Genomic DNA, 24,510 nt, shown 5'->3' with positions numbered 1-24,510 from the left:
ATTACAAAGGAGAACAAAATGGTTTCATGCCAGATAAGGCTATTTGCATCTCAAACTACACATGCCAGGAATGGTTTAGGACAGAGACTACCTTTAAATAAAGAATTTTTATAGCTTTTTGTACAAGGAATCTTTGCTGGAAATTCTACTCTTGGGTGTAATCATGCTACAAARACTATTGATAAAAACCTGAACATTTGGGCAAATCTGTTCTAAAAATACCCAGCCAGGGCAGRCTGTGCCTTTTTCCTTCTGACTGTGAGGTTTTCCAGGGAATAACAGCCCAGCCTGTGATGGAACTGGAAACTAAACTTAGCTGGCTCTTCTCTCAGGCCCCCAACATATGAGCATTGGAGAGAAAAGTCTTATTTATTAGCTGCAAATTAATTTTTTTTAAAGCACTTTTCTTTTTCCTGTCCTTTCTCTACAAAAAGACCCATGTGGGATCAGCCCAGCTTGGTGCAAAAAGCAGCTAATAGGATTTCTCCTAATCCTTTTACATTTTTGGACAGTCCAAGAAATAGGCTGAGGATTCTAGAAGAAAAGAAAGGAACCCCAAGCTCTCCTGATTTCCATGTTCACCTAGTTCCACTTCAGTGGAATTGTAAAAGTTACAGTTCAAGTCTTAAGCGATAACATATGGTGCAATAAACACCATTATCAGCTTGATGAGTTATTGTAAGTAACCACCCAAATTACCAAAGTATTTCCATGGGGTGGAACAAGCTRGAACTGAATACAGATTCCCTGTAATTTCACAAGTGGGAACATTCATCACAGCAAAGCTGTGAATTATATTTTTTTTTTTTTGCCTGTTAATACCCTGTAAGTGCCAATGTTCTCTTTCTACACTTGGAATATGTGGTGGAAAGATAATGATTCCTGTGAAATGGATTGTTCCCCTCTGACTAATAAGACAAGTTGGTAGTTTGTAAATAGTGTGAGACAAAGGCATGGCCACAGTGCTACCACTTAAATCATCAGGTCCTTAAGCACTTCTCCCCCTCTGCTCCTTCAGCTCTGCACTCAGAGCAGGACAGTTAAAGCAGTAATGCTGAAATAATAAACCCAGATTGTTACTKGAGATCTCTAAATTCTTTTATAAACAACTGTACAGAAGGGCAGCTACATCTGTTCAAACAAACCCTCATTGCCTGATTCCTCATTCCAGTGTTCRTTTCAAAATCTGCAACCCTCTGAGCACTACTCACTCTAGGAACACTAAAAGACACCTTTAAATGAAACTAATTTAAAAATAACTGATTTTTGTTTGCACCAACTCCAGCCTCAAGTTCTGTTGCATAGAGAAAGGGGGAGTTGGAAAGAAAGACGCACTTTCATGGGAATAAAAGAAGAAAAAAACATTCTTTTCGCTTCTGGCACTTGAGGAACTTTCCAAAACAACAGAGAACAGGCTACCTATTCATGAAACCTGCAGTAGTTTTCCATGGATTTCAGAAAGTCTTGCCAAGACAGATGAGGCAATCCATCACCTCAGAGTCAGTTGCTGCTCTCTGGAATTGCTATTACCAAGCAGGGACATGAATCACAGAAGCACCAATAGGTTTGGGATGTGCTGTTGGGTGGTCTAAGGCCCAACAAGAGTTAGATCCTGGTTTGGAGTTTCTTTGGATTGCTGCTTCTGGGGCATTTACATGGATTATCTGTTGGTTGATAGGCTGGGTACTGCCTGATAGTGATGGGGAAGAGCAGGGAAATCCTAAACATTAACAATTTAAAATCCTGAGTTGTTGAAAAGCTGTAGGAACCGAGAGCTCCATGTTCTGCTGCTCCTGGGCAGAGCTGACCACGAGCTCAGAGCTGGTCAGGGGCAGAGCTCTGCAGCCAGCACACACTCAGGCTGGACACACATTGTCTGTGTCCTCAAAAATCACCTCTACACCCAAAAACAGCCCAGCTGGGCTGGATCCCTGAGCACAGGGAGCTGGGACACAGCACAGAGGGACAGAGCCACCACGGTGTCACCTCCAGCCCTCCTGGGACACATCACAGCAGAGCTGAAAGCCAAAGCCAGCAGCAAAGGCAACTTTTGGATTCCTACTGCTTTAAGCAAAAGGCTCCCCCATCCTCCTCACCTCCAAAAATACCACAAAAAGACAGACTGCTCCTGCAGCTCGCCGCCTCTGAAAATCATTTCTATTTCATGGCGGGGGGAGAAAGAACCAATAAAATAAATCCAGCCTGATTATTTTGAAAAGGACAAAGACAGCAGAGGTGACAGAGGTGTAATTGTGAGTCAACCTTACAGCACTTTCCAGTAGAGCTATTTAACATTTGATTGCGCTGATAAGAAAAATAATAAACAAAGTTATTATGAAAGCTCTCTATCTGTCAGCCAAAAGTCCAGTGAATCATTTATGAATGTGTACCTAGAGCTTCTTTCCCCTCTATTCTCTTTTCCCATCAGATCCTGAAGCGAGTTACTTTTTTTTAAGCTGTTGTTTTTATTTCTTAAATCAACCTGAAAGGAATAAAATATTGCAATGAGCAAAAATACAAAATAAATGTTTGCGGTTCTGTAATTCCTCGAAATGTCAAATAAAAACATAAAAACGTATGCTGTGTAAGTTTTCAGCTGAACTTGGCATGACAGTCCATCTATTATTTAAAAGATGTTGAAGCTCAATTCATGAATTATTAAATTCTTGTTACATTTAGTTTTCAAGGGAAAAAATTATTTCATTCAATAAAGGAAATTCAATTCACTCTATAATACTTTCCTAAAAAACATGGAATTTAAAGTTACCCTGAAAAATGGAAGAAATAACTAATCCGAGCTTCATAACGCTCCTGCCTCATTAAAGGGATGCTCTGAATATTCAAAACCCATCAAGAACCCTCAGCATTCCCACATCCCCTGCACAAAAATCCCCCGTGTGGAAGAGCCTGCAGTGCAGGAGAGGGGCTGCTGAGGCTCCTGAACCTCAAATTGACTCGAGCTGGGGCTCCTCCAGTCTGTTCCCTTCCCAAATTTCTCCTGACCGACCTCAAACAGTGCCCACAGCACAGGAAAGCACAGACAGGCACAACAAACAACGTTCTCTGCTGTGATGGGGAAAATTTGGATTTAAGAGTCGCATCCAAGAGGGCTCAGAAGGTGTCTGGGAGGTGAGAGATGCCCACCAGAGAGACCYCAKGCTGTTCACCTGATGAAAAGTGAGYCTTTGKAATTGAAAAGARTAAATCCYTCTTCTGAAGGGAATTCCAGGYRATGATGACCTTGRTAATTTCAGAAATCTCYTACTKKWCCCCTCAGCCCTCAGTCACTGTGGCAGAGCTGGAACAGGAATTCCCTGCATCAGCCCAGGACAGCAAACCAGGCTTYACCCCCARGRAACCTCAGCATCCCYSRGTTCAGCCAGCAGAKCTCTGCTTCAGACCTTTGGAAYTTCATTTKTACAACCYTGCCAATCCAAGACTGGTTCTGCTCCACAATGAGGACTTAATAGCGACAGGGATTCCAAGGAAACAGTAAGTGAGCTGATTTAATAAGAGACACAAAACAAACTCAATGGCACCACTTAGACTGCCTAATGAAGTTATCTCACTGTACTCTGGGGGTTGGCTTTTCAATTGGCTTCTAAAAATCCACACTGATATTCCTAAAATGCTCTGAACAACAAACTCTGGCAGGTGCAGTGGCTGCTCCGTTTGACAGGGATTTCAAAGGCAGCTAATCCCTCCGATTAAAAAAAAAAGTAATAAAATTATATTATGATGAAGCTGCCATAATCATCARCCAAATTTACAACGCCAAACTGATTGGATTATAAGATAAATTTTCCAACACCCGCTGGGATATTTTTCCCAGTAAGAAGATAAAGTCTGAGTTAGTTTCCTGTGTTTTTCAAAGAAATGGTTGTAGCCACCAGCATTTCAGAAACAAGCCAAAAGAAACATTGCTATTCAACAACAACAAATCCTCCTCTAAAAAAAAATAAAGTTAAATGCAAGCCTTGTAAAAAATTCATTTGTTTAGCCACGAGTTAATAAATTTYCAAAGTAGATTTTGACACGATGTCATCATAAATGCAAACTAACACTGAACTGATGGAATTATTTTCCTGAAGTGTTTTTATCTGTGTTGGCCTCCTGACATTTCTTCTGTTCTCGAGCCCTAAACACAACTCATTTCCACAGCCAGGCACAAGGATGTCAGGTAAACCCCCCCTCCACATCTGGATGTTCTGTCACAACAAGTTCAGAGAGAAACTTCAAAGAGCTTTGCAATTTCTTCACCTCAACAATGCTCCTAAACAAACAAAAAAAAAATTAAAAAAAATCCCTGAATCTCCCCAGTGCTTCGTCCTGAGTGAGAGCAGGGAGGGGACTCAGCAGATCAACTGCTGGGTGAAAGAACCTGGAATATCCCCAAGGAAACAAGGATCCTCTAAATATGAGAACAGCAGAGAACTGGTTTATCTTCTCATTTGGCACAGATTTTGTGATCTGTGCCTGAAAGTCTTGTTAACATCACCCAGCTCAATAACAGAGCAGCTCCTGGAGCAAAACCCAGCCTCTGTAAAGCAATCCAGGCACGAACACGTCCACTTTCCCAGAATACATCATTAATGTCCAGATAGGGACTTCTTGTTGGACTGTTATTCTTTTTATTATGATACATGATAGCACTCTCAAAGAACAGTGATTTAGTCTTCTTTGTAAATAGAGTTATTGATTGGAGCTCCTTTAGCAGCACTTCTCCCACCCTGGCTGCACTCAGGCTCCATAAAACAATTCCTGCTCCGAGCTCTTCACCAGGACTGTGGGTACAGCCCAGCCCTGCAGCTCAGAAACATTGAAAAAGAAATAAAACCACCTGCTGTCTGCAGAACTCCTGCATTCCAGATCTGATCCGTGAGCAAATACAGGAGGGATGGCCTGTCCCTCTGCATGGGCTGTGCCCAAATGTCCCTGTGCCCAAAKGTCCCCTCTGCTGCCACCACCAGAGTGGGCAAACCCCATTTCCTTTGCAGGGACAGYGCTGTGCAGGCTCTGAATCAATATTGTAACAACATCAGTGGGCACAGCATCACCACCTAAATTGCTTTCAGAGCTCTCTGTGCTTTCTAGGGTAGCTTGGGATGTATTTTTCCCCTTTAACTGAAGCATTTTGTCAGTTCCTGATTGAGAGTTACATAAATCAAGGTTCACTGCATCTTCACTCCTCTCTGACTCAAACTACACAGAAGTATTTTTGGTGGCTGTGAAAAACACCGAAACACAGAAATAACTTSCAGGGAAACAGTACTGGCACAAGCAGGAAGCCACATTTTAAATAATTGAACCAAAGTAGCTGGTGCTGTTTGAAAGGCAAGATTTGTAAACGAACTGCATGTGTCCCCCCATGGGACAGCTCCAGCTGTCTGGAATTGAGCTCTCAAAATAAACAGAAAAATGTTCTTTTCAATGAATATTACGTCGCAAAGTTACCGCACAACTTCCCTACAAAACACTTCAGTTTCAGTGGGTATTAAAGAAATCCAACTTTTCCTCTAGCAGAGGGAAATGGAGAGAGCAGCAGCTCTCACATTCTCTCYGTTGTCAGAGGTGCAAAGTCAACCACTTCCAAGCTGGAAATGTCAGAACGGAGCCTGGCTGTGCCACCCCAATCTGCCCCCTCGTGCCCGTGCATATTGATGTGGTCTTTAATTACCCGAACACGAASTGCAGGTTTAAGATCCTGCCTGGCTCAGCCGGGGCTGGAGGAGGAGCGAGGTCTGCAGGATTATCCACCAGGTGACATTAACAGAGAGAAAATGGATTATCTGCCTGCATCAAAACGCTCCACAGCCCGAGAAGGGAATTAAAGGAACAACTCCAGCCTTTTCATCTCTGCTGCTCCTCCACAATCATGAGACTCACAAAACAGACCTTTCTCTGGTGCCCCTGACAGCAAGAACACACCAGCACTTCCCAAACTCCCCACAGCAAAGTTTAACACCAAAGTCAAGCTCTAACCAAGCCCCAGGTCTGTTGGATGTCCAGCTCCACCATTTGGAAATTCTCACATTTTAATACAGGTGACATTCTGAAGATTTTACTCTCAGGTCGGCATTTTCTGAGACCAGAGGAATTTTTCCAATGGTGCAAACTGTTCCCAGGATTTTTACTCTCACTGTACCTTGGACAACTGCTTCCAATCCAGGCCTGAAGTGCCCATTCAACCCAGCACTTGGAGGACTAATTGGGCTGTAATCCATCCCAGGACTAATTGCTCTGTAATCCCAGCTCTAGCCATTGTCCACCTCCAGGACAGAATACTATTTTTGTTTGAGCTCTAAAATAACTAATTGGAAAACAGTAAGTAAAATAGGTAATTTAAAATTGGTAAACCACAACAGGCTGGTTTCCCAGTTTGGAAGGTCAWCTCCATGGCCCTCTCTATCATCAGTTCTGGGCTCCTGCAAAGGAGGTTGTGCTCTGAAATTTGCTACAATTTAATGTCATTTAGCTTGAAAAACACTGCTTCCCCCCCACCATTTATTAAACAAAATTAGGTACTACGATTACATATTTAATTCAAACTCCAAAAGGAGCAGTGTGAGCAATGCTTTGTATTATCAACCTTTCAGCACCATGGAAATATTTATGAATAATCAGAATTAGCAGAACACAGCTGGCACATGAAACTCGGCTGGAAAAAGTTTCTGGAAATTCTTCTGATTAAGGMAGAATCAGCACTTCTCTACCCTCTCCTGGCCAGAGACCAAACTYTCCCGTGTTGCTGCTTTCATCTCAGGCTTTGGAAAGCAGGCAGCRCTCAGCATCCATCCAGCAGGGAGCAAAATCCATCCTGCTGCAAGCCTGATGAAACTGGGAGCTCTGCCCTCACCTTCCTTCAGCTCCAAAATGGGCTGCAGCTTCAGAGTCATTCTTTTCCCCCCYGTGGATCTTATGAGAGCCACAAATCCCTGGTTACTTTTGATTTACAACAGAGGCAAGGTCATCCTTATAATGAAAAAAAACAAGGTCTATATTTTCAGACWCCGAGATACAATTTATCATAGAGATCAATGACACTTTTATTCTCTATAGAGATGAAGTATCCATTTTGCAGTAAAATTATCAGAGGGGTTTTCTCCTTTTTCTCTTTTTTAAAAGCCACTTGCAGGTGCTGCAGCAGTCGAAAACCAACTTGTAACAGAACATTTGAGCGTTARCATCCAGTTCTCCTGGCTGCCTTTCTAAAATAGATTTCACTTTTCTTATATTAGTGGCTGGAAGAAAAGGGAACGGTGAAATCAGTGGAACCAGAGCTGTTTGGGTGGTGAGAGATAACGTTAATGGTACCCCCTGAGTCAAGAGGCATGGCTGAGCTCTTTCAATTAAAATAATTGCCCCTTGCCAGCTTTGCCAATGTCCTCGTGTCTGGACAGTCACACCAGCTCATGCCAGGCTGAAGCAGCCACAGTGGATGATCCATGGATTTACCCAGAATCACCTTTTTCCCCAACAGGATTTTTAGGTTCTGTTTTCTTTGAAGTGCTATTTGCAACAAGTTTTTTATCTCACCCCCAGCAGCATTTCTGAGTATCCAGAAACCATTTGGGGCATTTTTATGTGCTGGGACTGGTTAATTGTCACGTGCTTTTAGGTTTATTCAGGAGCTGGAGCAACAGAAATGTTCTGTAGGGAGGATACACAAGATGTGTTTATTGCACTGACCCAATAGCACACATGGGGGATAACTGGGACTGAGCTCTCCAAAAAGTTCCATCCTCTCCCACCTGGACAAACCCCAGACCTACAGCCACAATTAAACCTTACAAAACAAGGGCCCCGATAGCCTTGCAAAAATCCTGCTCTCTCCTGTTACTCTGGGTAACTCCTGTTCTCTGCTCAGTCCTGTCAAACCACCATAATTGCTTCCAAAACAAAACCAAAAAAGACCACCGAACTTTTTAGTGGGTTTTAAGGCCTTTTCTAAGTACATTTTTTCCAACCAGACAGCAAGAGAAGAACCCCTATGTCCATACTGATCCTCAAGGTCCTACTTCAGTTCTTCCATGCACATCAAGTGGAGCATTTTAAACAAAAATGTCTTTTTTCATGGGTTTTGTTTTGTTTTTTTTTCACTGTCATTACATTTCATCCACTTTTTTTCCCTGACTTATGGATCAGTGCCACCACAGACCCTCTGGGTGCATTTTCTCCCCAAAATGCCCCACAAAAAGATTCTACAGGACAATCACAGGGATGTTTCAAATACCTTAAACCWTCCTGAATAAACCACTGAGCTCCTCCTTACAAGGATTTTCAGTGATAAYACAAAAATATCATTTTTTATCTGATACACATTAAAAATAAACTCTCCTAATAAAACATGTTTGGGGCCCTGATTCAGCTCTGCTTTGTGTTCATTTGCTGCTGCAAGGAGAGAGCTCAAAATGAGCCCAGACCATCAAAACCACCTGCTTGTTCTATTTTGCAATCACTTCACAATCAGCCCACAAGGTATTAAATGACTGCAAAAGTGCCTGACGATGGAGAAGYAAGGAAACAGAGACACAGCAAAATCATCTCCTCCATCCAGCTGCGTCCTGAGCACCATCATTTGCCATCCCCAGCCCTTGTGTGGCAATGGAAGGCTCAGCTTTTAGAAATGACAAATACCAGTGGGTTTTTTCTGGCCTCACAGRTCATCAGAGATGTTTTAGGATGCTCTTGGCTGAAGCATTGCAAGGATTGGAAGCACCAATCTCCCCAGAAAGCTCCAATCCCAGAGGGAGAAATGCTGGAGCTGCTCCTCTGCCACCAGSAAAATACTCCAAATTTTTTATTTCATTACTTCAGCCAAACCAAAACCCAAAGCAGCAGCTACCTAATGATCCAAAGCTGAGACTGGACTTGTACAGATATCCCATGGAATTATTCCAGGTTCTGTAAGGCAAAATGAAGAAGGCAATGGGGCTTCTGCAAATGGGGATTAGCTAAGGGAATCAAACTAACAATTTTAAGGAGAATGAGAAAAACCAACACCATTTTAAAGCTATATATTCCAAACAATAACTGATTTGGGGGGGGTTGATTATCTTTTTTTCCTGTGCTGAGAGACACTKGTTTTAGCCTCCACTGCAGGGATTTGCCAGTTTTGGTCATATTTCACAGTAAAACACTTGTTACATATTGTAATCAAAACTGATTTCAARCTGTGCACCCTGAAGAACACTGGGWGGAATAGAAAGCTGTGAACTGTCCACAAACCTTTAATGTTTGCTTTTAAAAACAACCAAGAGCAAAGCTGGAAAACAGAGTTAAAAAAAAAAAACCTACTGGAAGAAAAGAAACCCCACAAAGGAGATAAACCTGAACAAAACCAAGTTTTTTTTTGCTGTTTCAGGATGCACAGTCCAAGCAGGGAGATGGCATTTTACAACTGCTCCATCTCAGAGCCTACAGATAAACCATTCATAGTCCCAAAACCCCTAAGRGCTGCACAGAAAGCTCATATTGCTCTGGAGTTACATTCTGAGGGGTTCTGGTGCCTTTTCCTTCAAACCTCCAGCAGAAGTTTTAGATTCCACTCACAATTCACAGCCTGCAGATTGATAAAGGCTTCTCCCATTGCCAGCCTCAAAGGGGAACAGTGAAGGAAGATGAGAGGGGGCAATAAATAGGCAGCAAATTAATCAAATCTTAAAAAGATGCCCCAGGCAGGGGAAATATTTGCTGAGACAACAGAAAAGTTGCTGTATTTCTAAAGCAGCACATCCTATGTGGTAGAGGATCCACCAGCACAGCTACACAGTCACCTAGACATCATCTCAGCAGGGTAAAAACATGCAGGACAGCTGAAACYGAGTGTTGGGAGCATCCTGAATTTAAAATAGCAAGTGGCAGGCCTCCTGAATTTTGTTTTTTCTGTTTTTGACAGTCCTACAGGAAAGAGAGAAATAAGGATGGATAACGATGCCCAGGAGCTGCCTGGCAGGGAATGCAGTGCCATGGGAACGGGGACAGGCTGGCTTTGGAGCAGCACCAGGTGAGCCCAGCTCTGGCAGCAGCCCCAGCCCAGCTCCCAAAGCCACACTCAGCTGCACATTGGATTTTTCTGGAAACCAGGAGCAGGAGCTCCCCCTCTCCCACAAACTCTGCCAGCAAATCCTCCTCCCAGCAAAACCACAGCCTGCTAATCCTCCAGCAGCCACCCAAAACTGGCCTGCCCTGTGCCCTTCCCCTGGGACATTTGCCCTCTGACAGAGCCAACATCGCCCTGAGCTTCACCTGCTTCCCCCATTTCAGTGGGAGGCACAGTTCTCTCTATAAAATCATGTTTTAATTGGTTCTTGGCTCCCTTTGCTGTTGGGAACGGTTGCCACCATTTCCTCACATGCTGTGATACACAGACAGGAGTTTTGGGCCTTTTTCCTCTTTTGCTTCTTTAAATCCTTGTGTTATGCAAGTAACTCAGTAGAAAAATCAACATTGTCATTCTGTGCAGTGAAATTTTTCATTTGTCTTTCTATTCCTCCTCATTCCTTAACGAGGCACAAATTATTTTCTTAATCCTTTACCCTTCTCCATCCTTTACACTTTGTAACTACACGGACTTTTGTGTTACAAGTTCTTCAAAGCCATCATTRCTCCTTACATTTATATGCACTGAAATCATCTTTGTCATCTGTGATCAAAGGCTGGCTCTGCCCGGCTGCATTCATTCTTTCTTTACCCTTCCTAGCCACCCATTCTTATTTTTATTTTATTAAGTTTTACTATCAAAAAAAGCCATCAAATCAGAAAGCTGAGGCCACTCYAAGTCATGCTGGTGATGTCTTTTATTTGGATTTCCTTCCATARTCCCTTTAATAATTGGGCAGAGCTTCCCCCAAATAAACTCAAATCCCTCCTCAAAACTCTCCTGCCAGGGAAGGTGATGTTCAKATCTGGAATTTCCTCATCACACCCAGTGATTTTTTTTTTCCATAAGTAATCCTAACCAAGGATTTTTTTCCATAAGTATTTTCCTTTTGGTGGTAATCTCAGCAAAGACAGAGTACAAATTAACACCTGGATTACTATGTGGAGGAWCATCATTACTGCAGAGCCAGACAAGGACTACAGAAAATAATTCTCTGTTGGGATTTTTAGCCAGTTAAATATCAAATTCCCTTCACAGCATTTTAACCCATACACATTCTTTTTCAGTTTTTAATATTTATGTTCCTCTGTCATCCCATTCTGAGCAGTTCCCTTCTCTTATTTATTTCCTGAGCTTTCTATTTCCCAAAGCTGAAGCTTCCAYTTCCCCCACGATTGCCTCAACATTCGTGAATTAACCTTGGATGCTGAACTTTGTCAAAACTGCTTTCTGAACCCAAGTTTTCATTCAGGAATGTAAATCTGGGCTCAGAAACAATTTTCAGCACTTCCAGGTTCTTTACCCAGCCATTTAATTTCAAGGAAGAGGTTCCTGTAGTACTGAGATTCCTTCTATATCAATAAACCTGGGTTAAACAGGGGACTTTGGGTTTTTTTGGTTGATTCTGGAGAATTTTTATCAGAAAGATGTTTGGTTTGGGGACTGAAATAGAGATTTACAAGTAAACAGCACCATAATGAGTCTACCAACATAAATAATTTGATCATAAATAAGGTGAAAGTGCTAAATARACAACATTAACTTGCAATTTACAACTGTTTTTAAAAGTCCATATAAAAAGGGTGCATATTTAATGAATGTCAGGATGCACTATTAAACATCTCAGGGACACCAGAACAAAATATGCCTGAAGAATGAAAAGGAACATCCATGGAAACCTGTATCCACCTGCTTTCAGCCCAAAAACACAAACCACAGAACCTGCCAATCATATCCACAACTCTTGGAAATTCATTTCTTTGAAGGTTTTTCTATCAGTAACGGGCAGCTTGAACAGCTACTCGTTTAAGCAGCATTTCTTCTGCTTTGTTGACAATTTTTTGGGGTTAAATGTGCTTTCACACATCCAGCAGCAGTGAACAGTAGCTACACTGGTATATCCATTTATCCATTTGCTATCCCTATATGACACATACACTGCCTTCAGGCACCTGAACCTGCCCTGGAATGCCACTAAAATGCTATTCCACCTCCAAAAAAMCAAGCAAAAAGCAGCCATAGCACTAATTTCCACACATATAGTACTTATTTACACACTGACAGTGGAACCACTGAACAGAAACCGAGGTAAAACGCTTTGATAAATTTAAACCACTGCAGGTAACAAGTGTGCAGGTTTTATTGGTGTTCCCAGCTCTGCAGACACCTTGCAAATAACAAGATATTAAGCCTGGTAACACAGTTTTGATGTTCTGGCCCTGCTGCAGAGGGTCAGGGGGGTGCTGGGGACACCACGGAGATGTTTCAAGATGTTTCACACCGGACAGGAGGAAAACGGATCAATTTTGGGTTGCTGCTGTGAGTCAGCACCTTCTCCCAGAGWAAGTCCCAAGATCAATATCCCTGGTATTACCCTCAGGCTCATCAAGCTCTTTAGAGGCAAAAAGAATTATAAATACACAGGGCAGAGTGCTCCCTGCCTGATACAATGCTGTGTATGATCACAGTTTAATCCACCTGAGCGAGGCAAAACACCAACAGCTTCCATAAAGTGTAATATCAGCTTTAAAGCTGGAGCATAACACAGAAGTCATTTTATATCCTCAAGTGCATTAAAAAAATAAATAAAGGTAAATAACTCCTGTAGAGGGGATGGAAACATATACTGTAGGATTAGAGCACTGAAAGGACTGATTATAAAGCTGGTTAATTATAAAGTGGAGAGGAGCAGAATTTGAAATATCAGTCTTTGGAGCTAGCAGCCCACAAGCCATATCATGCCCTTGGCCAAGCAAGTTAACTGCAGTGAGAGCAATGCACAGGCTTTTATGGTAAAATTAACTAAAAAAAATAAAAAGAAAAAAAAGACAAACTCAAGTAGTTGTCAGGGATGTTGAGCCAAAAAAGCTTTCTGGCTTTAGAGCTCTTCTCTGMGAGGTCAGAGGTGACCACAGGACCTTCATTATTGCTCAGAGTTCATCTGACTTGAATCACACACGAATGCAATCCAGCAAGCTAATTAAAGACATAAAGCTTCTCTTGGATTGGATTAAGGTTGTCATTTTTTTTCTCCTTTCCCGTAGGAGGGTAATTTTTTACAGCCTGAAGTGAAGTTACATATTTCCACAAGACAATGCAGAATGAAAAAGGGAAACAAAGAAATACATGCTTTACCAGAAGCCAATAAAAAGGAGACAGATTAGCTTTCAATCATGCTGAAGCAGGTCAAAGAAGTAAATCTAACTTTGCAGAGCCATAAAGAAAAGATCCATCTTTGTCTCTGCGGTTTAAATAAAAGTTTGACAAGAAAGTTAATAATATGAAAGAGAAGRGAGGATTTATAAAAATCTTTTTTTGCAGAGGTAAATAATTGAAACAAGGCACAGAGCTCAGAAATTATTGTAGCTCCACTTCAGCATGAAAAAAAAAAAGCTCTGCTGAATTTAGCACAGCGTGCAGAATGTCAGGGGAAGCCAATGCTTCACAAAGCCAGCTCACATAAGGATGAAGCGATTTTAGAAGCTTCACTGTTACAAAAATTAGGCAAAATGTTACCCACTTCAGCACTTTCAAAAAGGGGAATAAACACCAGACTGAGCCCAAAGTCTCCCTACAAATCGTGCCCTCCTTGCCTGCTCTGGAGCATCCAAACTRATCAAAACTTCCATAATCCACTCAAAGCCCATTCCCCCTCCACGAGGGCCACGACAGAAGGGCTCTGCTGAGGAAGATCCAAGCAATGCTCACAGCTAAAACCTCTCCTAAAAGCCCCTGGCATGCATCCTAAAGAACAAAGTTTCTAAGGAAATCACCGTGGCTTCAAACATAAAGCAAATTTCCCTCTGCTGTAGCTCAGATGGTTCCTTTTCTGCTGCAATTGTGGTGCAGAAATGTTTCTCCCTGTCTCTGTTACAGCAGCAATTTCCATWAAAAGCTTTCAAAAAAGGTATTCTCTCACCTTAAGTGCAAACTGTTCAACATTTCTTTGCAAGACATAAAAAAAGAAAAAGAAACCTCAATCAGGGGCTCACTCAGCTCATGAATTCAGGAGTTAAATGAACTGCTCATAGAAGGAATTATYCTCCCTGGACAGCCTGGTGGAGGCTTTGAAGTTGGGAAAGCAACTCGGTTTTTAACACCAGCTGGACTTTCTGTAGCTGGCAAATTTGCTGCTAATTCAATAGTTCAAGCACCAGTGAGAGTTTCTTTTTCCTTGATTTCCACAATTTTTCCYATTTTGKTGCTGAGGGTCTGGAGTTCATTCCYGTGCTCACATGGGAAYRGGGTGAGGCTCACAGGGGAGAGAMWGAGGTTCTGTGGARCCTTCTGGACTGGTTTAAAGGGGTCACATTGACTCCTTTGATCCCAAATTTTTACCTACACATTCCCACTGCCATCCCTAACTCTGCAGCAGGATGAGGAATCGCTGCATCCCTCAGCTGGGAGTGAATATTAAATCTCTCCAGCTTCTGCTGTTGCAGCTTTATTCTCCCACCTTGATCACCTCATTTCCTCAAAGCTGCTTAGGGCAATATCTGACTCCCCAGAATCCTAAATTGCTGCTCAGAAAGGAGTGCAGATTATCTGGCCTGACTCCTTCCCAGCTCTGGAATGCTAAACAGAGATGTGAAGCRCTCATCACCTTCATGCTGCCTCTTAGCCAAGATTGTAATTTCAAATATCTGATTATATTCCTCCCCTGATGAGTTCAAAGGAAACAAAAGGCAGCAACTAAAATGCAGGATTTAATTGCAGGAGGAAAGAAGGCTCTGAAGGAGCTTCATGTGACAAAATCAGAGACGAGTGTCATGTGTTATTAAATAAGTTGTCACATCATGGAATGTGTGCAAATGAGGAGTAACTCCCACAGCAGGAGAGATCTAGAACCTGATACAAGKAATGGAAACAAAAGGGACTGAAACMCYGAGCATTCASAGCAGAGCRAGCAGGCAAAGAGGGAAGGAAAAAATCAGCTTGGAAAGGTGAGGGATGGGAGCTGTTTGGATCCAAATCACCAAGAAAAAATACTGAGCTTTGCTATTGGTAAAACCTGCGTTACAATTCCAATTTCATCTTAAAATGAACAGTTATTTCCAAACTAATATTTAGTGTTAGGTTCAATTTTACCAGRACTGCTGTTACTATGGAACACTGATCCAGTTAGAGGAAATAGTATTTAAATAATAGCACTTGTTAACTTCAATCTTGATAGCAAACATGTTCCTGAATCAAAAGTGGGTGAGGAAGGCAGTTTTAGACACTTAAGAAAGATCTTCTAGATCAGGAGAGATAGAGCCTGACTGCAGAGAGCACCAGGAGAGCATCAGGAGTAATCAGAGATTGGCAAATGTGACGTGATGGAAGATGGAAAATGGAAAATGTAATGGGCTGAGGGCCCTGAAGAGCAGAAAGCTCATGGGAAACCTCAGAGACTTCCTACACACAGCAGAAAAATCATCTTTTTCCATACCTTGGACAGATACCTCGCTCAGTTTTCCTGACTAATTACAAGAAGAAACAACCAGGGTAAATGTCAAGAAAACCTTTCCAGCAGCRGGGCCGAGGAGACAGAATAGATTAGCTGAGCATCTCTCCAGCATCAGAGATCTCTGAGAACACATTGGATAAATATCTGTCAGGATTAATACACAGCTGATCCTGCCTCAGGGCTGATGGATGAGTTACATGACCTCCCCAACATCCTTCCAGGTTATTCCACTGTGTTTCTGTTSTAACAGTTGTTCACAAAATCAGGAGCTGGATCTGATGACTAAAAGCAGTTTCTAGGATTCCTCAGGAGCACATGGGTATGAAATAAATCTCATTTTCAGGGAGCACAGAGCTGTTTGTTTCCCTGCTGCTGCAATCACCATCTTTAAGCAGCTGGGAACAGACACAGAAGTTGGGGTAATTTCCATTACCCAGTTCAGAAGTCACTTCCAAAGGGTGGTRAATTAACTGCACAGCAATTGTGCAAAGGAACGTTTCAGCAAAGATACATCTGCTAAAAGCACCCTTGAAAGGCAGAGACCTTTAAATCTTTAAAGTTGTCCCTTTGAAAGACTTAATTTTTGCAGAAGTGATAAAGGTTTAACTAACATAGCTTGATATCCAACCGGGGAGATATCAGGGAAACAAAGAGTTTAAACACCATTTTTTGAGAATTAAAATGCAAGATCTCCTCCAAGTCATTCACTGGCAAGGCTCCCAAATCATTCTTGCTTAATATAGAATATCTCAAGTTGGAAGGGACCCATTAGGATCAATTAACTTCCTAGCTAAGTAAGTTAATTCTCACCTTTAATGCAGCCAGATGGTTCCCAGGAACCAGATGACTGAAAAATGCAATCTTTGGCCTTTCTGAGATCAATTTCAGAGCTATGAGACAACATAATATCYTTTAAATAAAGATGATCTCCACTTCTACAAGTCATTTGTCAAAGAAAAAATATTTTACAAAATGCTTGCTGTGATTTTAAAGAATCTATTCTCTAATGATTCCTGTCCTGTGTATAGAACAAACCACCTGAGTTCAGAACATCTCCAAACTGAGCCCTCTCAGTAAATCTTTCAGACATTGGAAAGAAATGGGGGTTTAAATTGCTTAAATCAATGGCCCCTGTGACTGCTGGYATATTCCATATTGGACATCATTGAGATGATGGAGTTTTGTTCATTAATTGGGGCTAAAGTGGATTTTCAGCACGGTGAGCGGGAACAGTGAGCGGCTCCAGAGGCACGAACAGAACAGCAGGAGACATCACAGCTACCTGTGCCCTGGAGCAGAAACAGCCCAGAGCTGAGCTGAGCTCTCTGCAGGCTCTCAGAGCTCCTGGGTGATGAGCAGGAGCTGCAAATCTGCAGCAGCATCGCTCTGTGCTCAGGGCAGGGCGAGGTTCTCCCTCTGAGCCCACGCACTGAGCTCCCTCCATTCCCTGAACCCATTCCCAGCTCCATACCTTCTCATCACACAGCCTGCTCATCTGCAGCTCATGAAAAATRAAATTAAAGCCTCAGCTTTCATCAGAGCAATCCCAGTTTGTGCTGCAGGATGTGCAGTTGGATCCTGGGGTAACTCCTGCCTTGAATTCCCAATGCCACYGTGCCACGAGCGGTACCTGGCAGTGCTCACCCATTTGCAAGAGGCTCCTGAAGCATCACAAAGACAATTATTGCACTTTTTTGGGGCTACTCTTTGAATCATGTGAAAGACAGAAAGAGTGGGAAATCTCCTGTGGCCTGGGAATTTTGGAGTGAACCTCTGGAAAAGGAGGTTGGGGGATGCACACAGAGCAGAAACAACAGGAATTGCAGCACAGCAGAGATGGAAAGGTTCTGCTTGTTCACTCATCACCTCTGCCAAAAACTCTTCTAGAAACCAAGGRAACCTCTGAATATGAAAACTTATTTCCAGAGGATAATAAACCTAAAGCTGTTTACTCAAGCAACCTTGGTCTGTTGGGGATGCTCACATTGGGACTCCACACCCTCCTGATTTCCTCTGCCCATGCCAACAGTCTGWATTGGTGAGGAACAACTGCCATGAAAGAATAATTTTTAAAAAATCAGTTTCTTCACAATTATTTGAAATCTTTTCAAACATTATTTTTTCTTCTCCCCCACTAAGGGTATTACAAAACCCAGTGTCAGCAGCCTTTTACAAGAATCAGCAGAAGCCACAGTAGCAAAAGTTCATGCAAAAAGCTCAATTCTTCCCTCGCTATSAGAAATTGCACAAGGAGAAGCACTGGTCAGTGTTGTACAGGGACAGCACCAGCAGCAGTAAAAATCCTCTCCCAAATCCCAGTTTGACACCATATTTTAGCCTGCATTCCCCACCAGAGGGGAATGGTCACATAAGCTGCTTTCCAGAGCAGCTGGGTGAGGATAAGGTGCTGCTGGGCAGGGGCTTCACCTTGGGTTGCAGATTCCATCTTAGCTACAAATCCCTCTTGGAAAAGGAACTATTTTACCCCCACTCAAACTCTACTTTTTGTCCTTTCTCCTCCAAGAGAGGAAAGAAAAAAGTCACAAAATTCTACACATTGAACCACCCAAGTACTTTAGAAGCACAATGCAAACTCACACATCCCAAGCTGTGTTCTAGTCAGGGTTTCCAGAGTTGCACAACACTGTTTCATGCAGCTCATGGCCCAAACCTGTGCTTTTGAAGTTACTCTAGCTTATCAGTTAAATATGCATTGATTTTCTTTTTATTTATTCTTTAAAGAGATGCATTATTAATTAGGCAACAGAACAGAGCAGCTTCCCTGGAATTATTCCAGTCTGTGACTGAAAAACATATGCAAGGTGCCATCCAGAATAAAAAAAAAAACTGAGTAGCTCAAGTGAGGATTTCACACAGCAAGCTCAACATCCAGCCCTTCAAAAATAATRGATTGGGGCACAATTTCTTCCCTTTCCAGTTTATGCTGGGCACAGCAGAGGAACTCAGGGGAAAGATTTTGGGAAGGTGACTGCCTGCTTTGTCCCTAGAGGTTAAAATAAACACAGTGGGGTTGTCACTGTCAAAACACAGATTTCCTTTGATGAACTCAGGGACCAAATGAGTCCACAAAATCTCAGGTGCCCAGACTCAGGATGAGGCAGCTCAAATTATCCCTTAGGCTTCTCCTTAGAGAGCTGAGCTCTTAAAACCCATCTGTTGTTATTTCACGGAATTAGGGATTTTTATCCCCCAATTTACCCCCCACATCAGGCACAGAGAGAGGTCCAGATAAAAATCTTCCCTGAACAAACCTCAGTTTCCAACTGATGTGCTCCACAAGCACTCTCAGATTCCACATCTCCCTGACAGGTGTTGGAAAGAATTCAGCAAAGTTGCATTAAGGCAACTTTAAAGCAAGAGGCCTCCTGGCTAAATTAAAAAAATAAATAAATAAATAAAATAAAAAAATCCATGGGGAATCAGAGAGAAGCTGACATGGCTCTTCTGTTGGGCTGGTCATTTCACCTTCCTTCCTTCATCTTTCCTTCCCCTCTTTCTTCCCCCTTCCAGAGGGACTCAGGCTTTGGGCTGAGTGTTGAGCTGTCAGTTCACATTTTCGAGATGAATTCCCCTCCTGACTCGAGCTGTGCCCGCRCTCACCTCCTGCAATTGTGTGTGTKCAGTTCATCACACTACAGCTACACYGAACCTGATTGTTAAAAAGGCTGAGTAAATATAACTACACCCTCGTTATCTTGTTTAAAGGTAGGGAGATTAATTTGAATTCTAACTGGAAATACTGATTCAATGAATAAGCCTGAAATGTAGCGGTTTTCAATTACACCGAGAAATTGGTCTTTTGAATTTTCAAATTACGCAAGGCAAAGCAAGTTCTCTTTAATCTAGACGTGGGGATGTATTTGCCATCTCTGCAGYGCTGCATGTCAGTGGGGAAGAGCTGAAAAGGAGTGAAAAATCCTAACGTTGGCTGTTGGTGCCCTCCAGGGGCCTGGCAGAGAATAAATTTCAACCAAAACAGGATTTTTAAGCATTCAACAAATACAATAAATATTGATATTATTACTCTGCTTTAAAAGGGGATGAAGGCCATTATCCATGGTACTCTCAGCAGACTCTCCACAGCCCCACAAACTCTGGGATGCTCTAACAAACAGAAGCAAGGGAGGGGTGCATTTATTTTAGAGTACTTCCAGCTCCCCGCCTGGATTCCTAAGAAAACAAGATTAATACCTAATAACAGACCTAAATAACCTTGTTAAAGGTTAATACCTAATAACAAGGAAAAGCAGAGGTGGAGAAAACTAAATATTGTAACTTCCAGCCACGGTGTGAGTTCTGCTTAAGCCCATTTTTGTTGCAGGCTTACTCCAGCTTTACAAACAGCTCTACCCTCCAGTGAGATTTGGATGCACAGAAAGCATTCCTCTGCCTCACACACTGCAGGTGAGCTCCTTTGAGCAGGGACTACTGACCCTCATCTGCCCTTGCCATCCCATAATAGAACTGCCACAAGAGAGGAAAAAGAAAATAAACAAAAAAATAACCAAATCAGTGTCCAAAAGCAGTCCACACAAACCCAGACGATAATCTGTGTATAACACACCTCCAGCAGGGAGGGTTTCTGGAATTCACAGAGCTCTTCCTGCCATGCACAGGACTCAGGAACTGCAGGGAGTGTGGTTTTATCAGGGTGATGCCTCAGGATTTAAATCTTCTCTATTTTCATGTATCTGTATTGTTGCACTTCCCCAGTGCACAGCTCTAAAGCTGCTGCTCTCCCATCTTTAGACAAAGCAATTCCTCTTTGGGCTGAAACTCAAGGACACCTCACTGCTCAGGGCCCCAAATTACATTAACAACAGAGAATTGGGGAGAGCAAACTTGGGGGAATTGACATCATCACCTGAAGGTGGAATTGGAGAATTGAGGCCTGATATTTTCACAAGACAGAACTTACAAAACGTGAAGATCTCTTGTCTCTGAGCCCATTTTGGGTAGATTCATGAGGAGGCTTTATCTGCCCTCAATGTACCAGCAGGCCTGGATTAAATTTGTTGCTTTTATTCCCTAAACTTTGTCTGGCCTCTGCTTCAGGTGAGCCTTGTTTTAGCCATCAAGGGCACAACTGTGTTAGAAYTTATCCCCCTAAACATTCCCATCCCTTGGGAAAGCACCGTGCCAAAATAAGGCTGGGATTATTGCCTGGTGTCATCTGCAGGAGAAGCTACAACATCACAGATACTCTGCTAAATAAAAACTCAAAGTTTTTGGTGTGCTAGGGRTGTCCACTAAATCCACATCTCCCATCTTCTCAGAAAAAAACACCCAATAAATGTTTTAGTTGTGGAAAACTCCTCTTCCACTGAAGTAGGAACAGCACTGCTTTGTCTCAGGGGTTGAATTTTCAGTACCTGCTCACAGTTTTYAGCCCACTATGAACAAACATTTAAATTAATATTTAATTAATATTTACATTTCCTGCCAGGCCTAAGCAGGCAGGACTGCACTGGATGCCCAGCAGGGCACTACACACTGAGCTCTGAGCCCTGTGCTTTCCAATACACAAAGTCCAGCATCAAGGTGCTTATATTATGTATTATATACAATATTATATATCATATACAATATTGTATATTATATAATATATTAGATGCCATATAATATATTAGATACTATATAATATATTCTATAATAGATATTATATATTATATATGTCATATTTCATACCATATTTCATATATACTATATATTATCTATCATATATTATATTCTGTGTTCTATTCTATTCTGCTCACTGGGACAGGAAGGCAAAGGGAGCATTTTTATTTTGATCACCTGCAGAACTGTGCCTGGACACTGCTGAGAGCTGCACCCTCTCCCCAGCACCTGCAGGTGGCACGGCCTTCCTGCACATCTCTGATCCACACTCCCTAATCCTATTTCAGGAGAAAAACAAAAAAAAAAAAACCAAAAAAAACCAGTCCCAAAACAAACCACTTTCTAGATGAAGAGAGGTTTCAAAGATCATACACTGATTTATGTTGTTCAAAGCCATCAATTTAAACAATTGCTTTATTTTCCTGAGGCTGTGCTGGATTAGATTTAGAGAACATTGACAAGGAAAGATTAATGCTGRAGAACATAAAATGAGTTACAGGAGACTGACAATGAAATACAGGAGCAGCGCTGGGCTCGGAACTGCGGAATATGGAGACTCATGAAAAGCACAACTCATATTGATCCCAACAGCAGCAACAGCTAAAAATAACAAAGCAGGGCCCATCTGGATGGCCTTTCACTGACAGTTTTTGCAGTGAAWAATCCTTTAACTCCTAACTGGGTATTTTAGCCCCTCTGCCAGGCAGTGACACAGGGCAGGTATGGTCACCAGTGCCACCCTTCCAGGTGGGACAAACTGAAAATTGGTATTTCAGGAGGTTTAAAGTGAGTTTGTTCAGCTTGAAACACCTTTTAAAATTATTTCTCCATATTGGAAAGAATTAGAACTTACATCATTGCCTCCTGCAGGTAGCAGTCACTTAAAAAATGCAGCTCAAGGTGCAGTGGGCTGTTGTCCCATATCAAGGTCCTGGCAGCATTACTGACCCTTCCAAACTTGCTTTTAATTTTATACACACTGACACACACCCAGCTGACCCCCCTTTTGTGCCTTTAGCCTCTGTGTGCACACATGAAAACAGGAAAAATCAGAAAGGACAACTTTTCTCTAACAGCCTTGAAAGGCTACAGCTCAACCTCAAAGGATTTCCACCRGCCCTGAAGTTCTCCAGCAGCTTTTTCACACACAGTACAACCCCTGGGACATCTGTGGCCAGTGGCAAAATCTTTTTGTGCAAAGTTACACAGGTTTGCCCCAGGGAATTAGCAGAGAATCTGTTCTACCACATTTCTGTTGWGACAGAGATGCTCTGGAAGTTTCCTCACAAATATTTTACATTCCACAGTGCTCACAGCATCTCCTTTCCCAGCCCTACTGTCACCATCCYGKACAGAATCTCACTGTCTTTACATTSATTCCAGYAGGAAAAAAAAAATATCWGTATACATTATCAACTTACATTTGGTTTAGCTGCCAAACTGCCACAAAATGGGAAAGAAACTTTGGGGCCCAACCACTGAAATTGATGGYTTTGCAGCAAGCCTGCGGTCCCTCAGCCACAGAACCGAGCTGACAACATTTCAGCAATCACAACTCTTTTGAAAATAAAACTACAGCTAATCAGGGTGGTCTTGTTTCCCTTAAACACATTAAAAAGTCATTCCCTCGAGTACTCATTACATCAGTAYAGCACTTTTTTAAGGGACAGCATCAGACAGCGCTGCGGGGCTTTWGAGATGCTGCTATTCCAGCCTTCTGTCATCTCCATAATGGCCCAATTCTTTCAGTCAACAGCTAGAAACATTAAACTTCTATTTTCTCTGCTCCAAGCCCCTCTCTGCCCTTTGCTGGCACAGCCTCTTGCTGAGCTTGGGAAGGAAATCAGACCACTCGTGCATATCAGCACTTTTTCTCCCCTGGGTCTAAGTTTAAAGCAGACAACATGTTTCAGAAATATTCATTTACATGAGATATTTTAAGTGCAGCATAGGAGTTTTCCCARAGTTTGCCTTCTCATGCTTCAAGCTTCATTAATCAACTCTGCCCTGCCAAAATACATTGTAGGAAGATGTCTGCAGCCTCCAGTCTGAGGCATAATCCTAGCCCAGGGTGGAACAGTTACAAGCCAATGTCTCCACTTTAACCAGGACACAAGAACCCAAACTCCTGGCAGCTGCACGATGCTGCTGTGAACTCCTCCAGACTGGCAGGATTCTCAGGTTTAAAAAGGGAGCAAAGCAAGGAAAGAGAAGTACWGAAAATTGGGAGAATTAGCACATAAACTGAGAGGAGTCAGCAGCTCAAAGTGCAAGGAAAAGGGGAGACCTGGAAAAGAGTGGGGGAACTCTGGAAGTCTTTGGGTGGGAAAAGTCTGGAGGAAAAGCCATGACTTKCACAAGAGGAGGAGCCAGCCCAGCTCAAGGGCTCCTGAAGGAAGGGGAAAGCCCCTCTCCCCCTTTTCCAGCTTTCTCTAAGTTCTTCCCACATTTCACATGGTGCTTTTGATGGAGCTCAGTCAAAGAGCAAACCCYGCCGAGGCGGCGCTGAGCACATCCCTCCCGCTGCCCTGACAGGATAAAAGCTCCCCCTGCAAAGAGCTGGATGAGAAAAGCGCTGTCCCAGAGCCACGGGGAGGAAATAACAGAATAACAGCAGCAAAGCTGAAAGGCTCTGAAGATCAGCAGCAGCCTGACARGGAGAGCTGTGCCTGCTCTGTTCTCACAGCCCATCTCAGCAGGCTGGGAACASCAGCCAGGAATCCTCTCCCAAACTTCTCCCTGCTGCTCCAGAGCCTTAAATCCCACAGGGACACCCTGCTCTTGGGTGGGTGACACTCACACCCAAAACAGCCCTCTCCAGAGCTCTCCTCCAGCCCTGCTCCTACTCTGATCCCCTGGAAAACTCAGGCTGAAAGAGGCACAGCTGCCTCCTCCTGAGCTGGGCACAGTTAAAAAGCACAAATCCTGTTGTATTCCAGGTGGGAAAGGGTCCTTCTCATTTGTCTCTGGTGCCCAGGTTGAATGCTGGCCCAAAAAATCACAGCAAGGGTTTGTTTTTTTGTTTTTTTTTTCCTCTGTGCTGGACACTGATGCCGTCCCCAGAAATTACAGCACAGGGTTTTTCTGTGTAGGACACCCATACTAAACCTCAGAAACCACAGCACAGGGTATTTCTGTGTAGGACACCCATGCTGTCCCTAGAAATCACAAAACAGTGTATTTCTATGTAGGACACACATACTAAACCCCAGAAACCACAGCACAAGGATTTCCTGTGTGGGACATCCTTTGTTTCCACTGCAGCAGCAGCAACATCCCAGCTCCACACTCGGTCTTTTTATGGTCATGCAAAAGCCCA

This window comes from Malurus melanocephalus, unplaced genomic scaffold (genome assembly GCF_030028575.1).
Source record: "Malurus melanocephalus ecotype Western Australia unplaced genomic scaffold, MMel_1.1 scaffold_64, whole genome shotgun sequence".
Lineage (NCBI taxonomy): Eukaryota > Metazoa > Chordata > Aves > Passeriformes > Maluridae > Malurus > Malurus melanocephalus.
Note: the sequence above shows the minus strand (reverse complement) of the source record.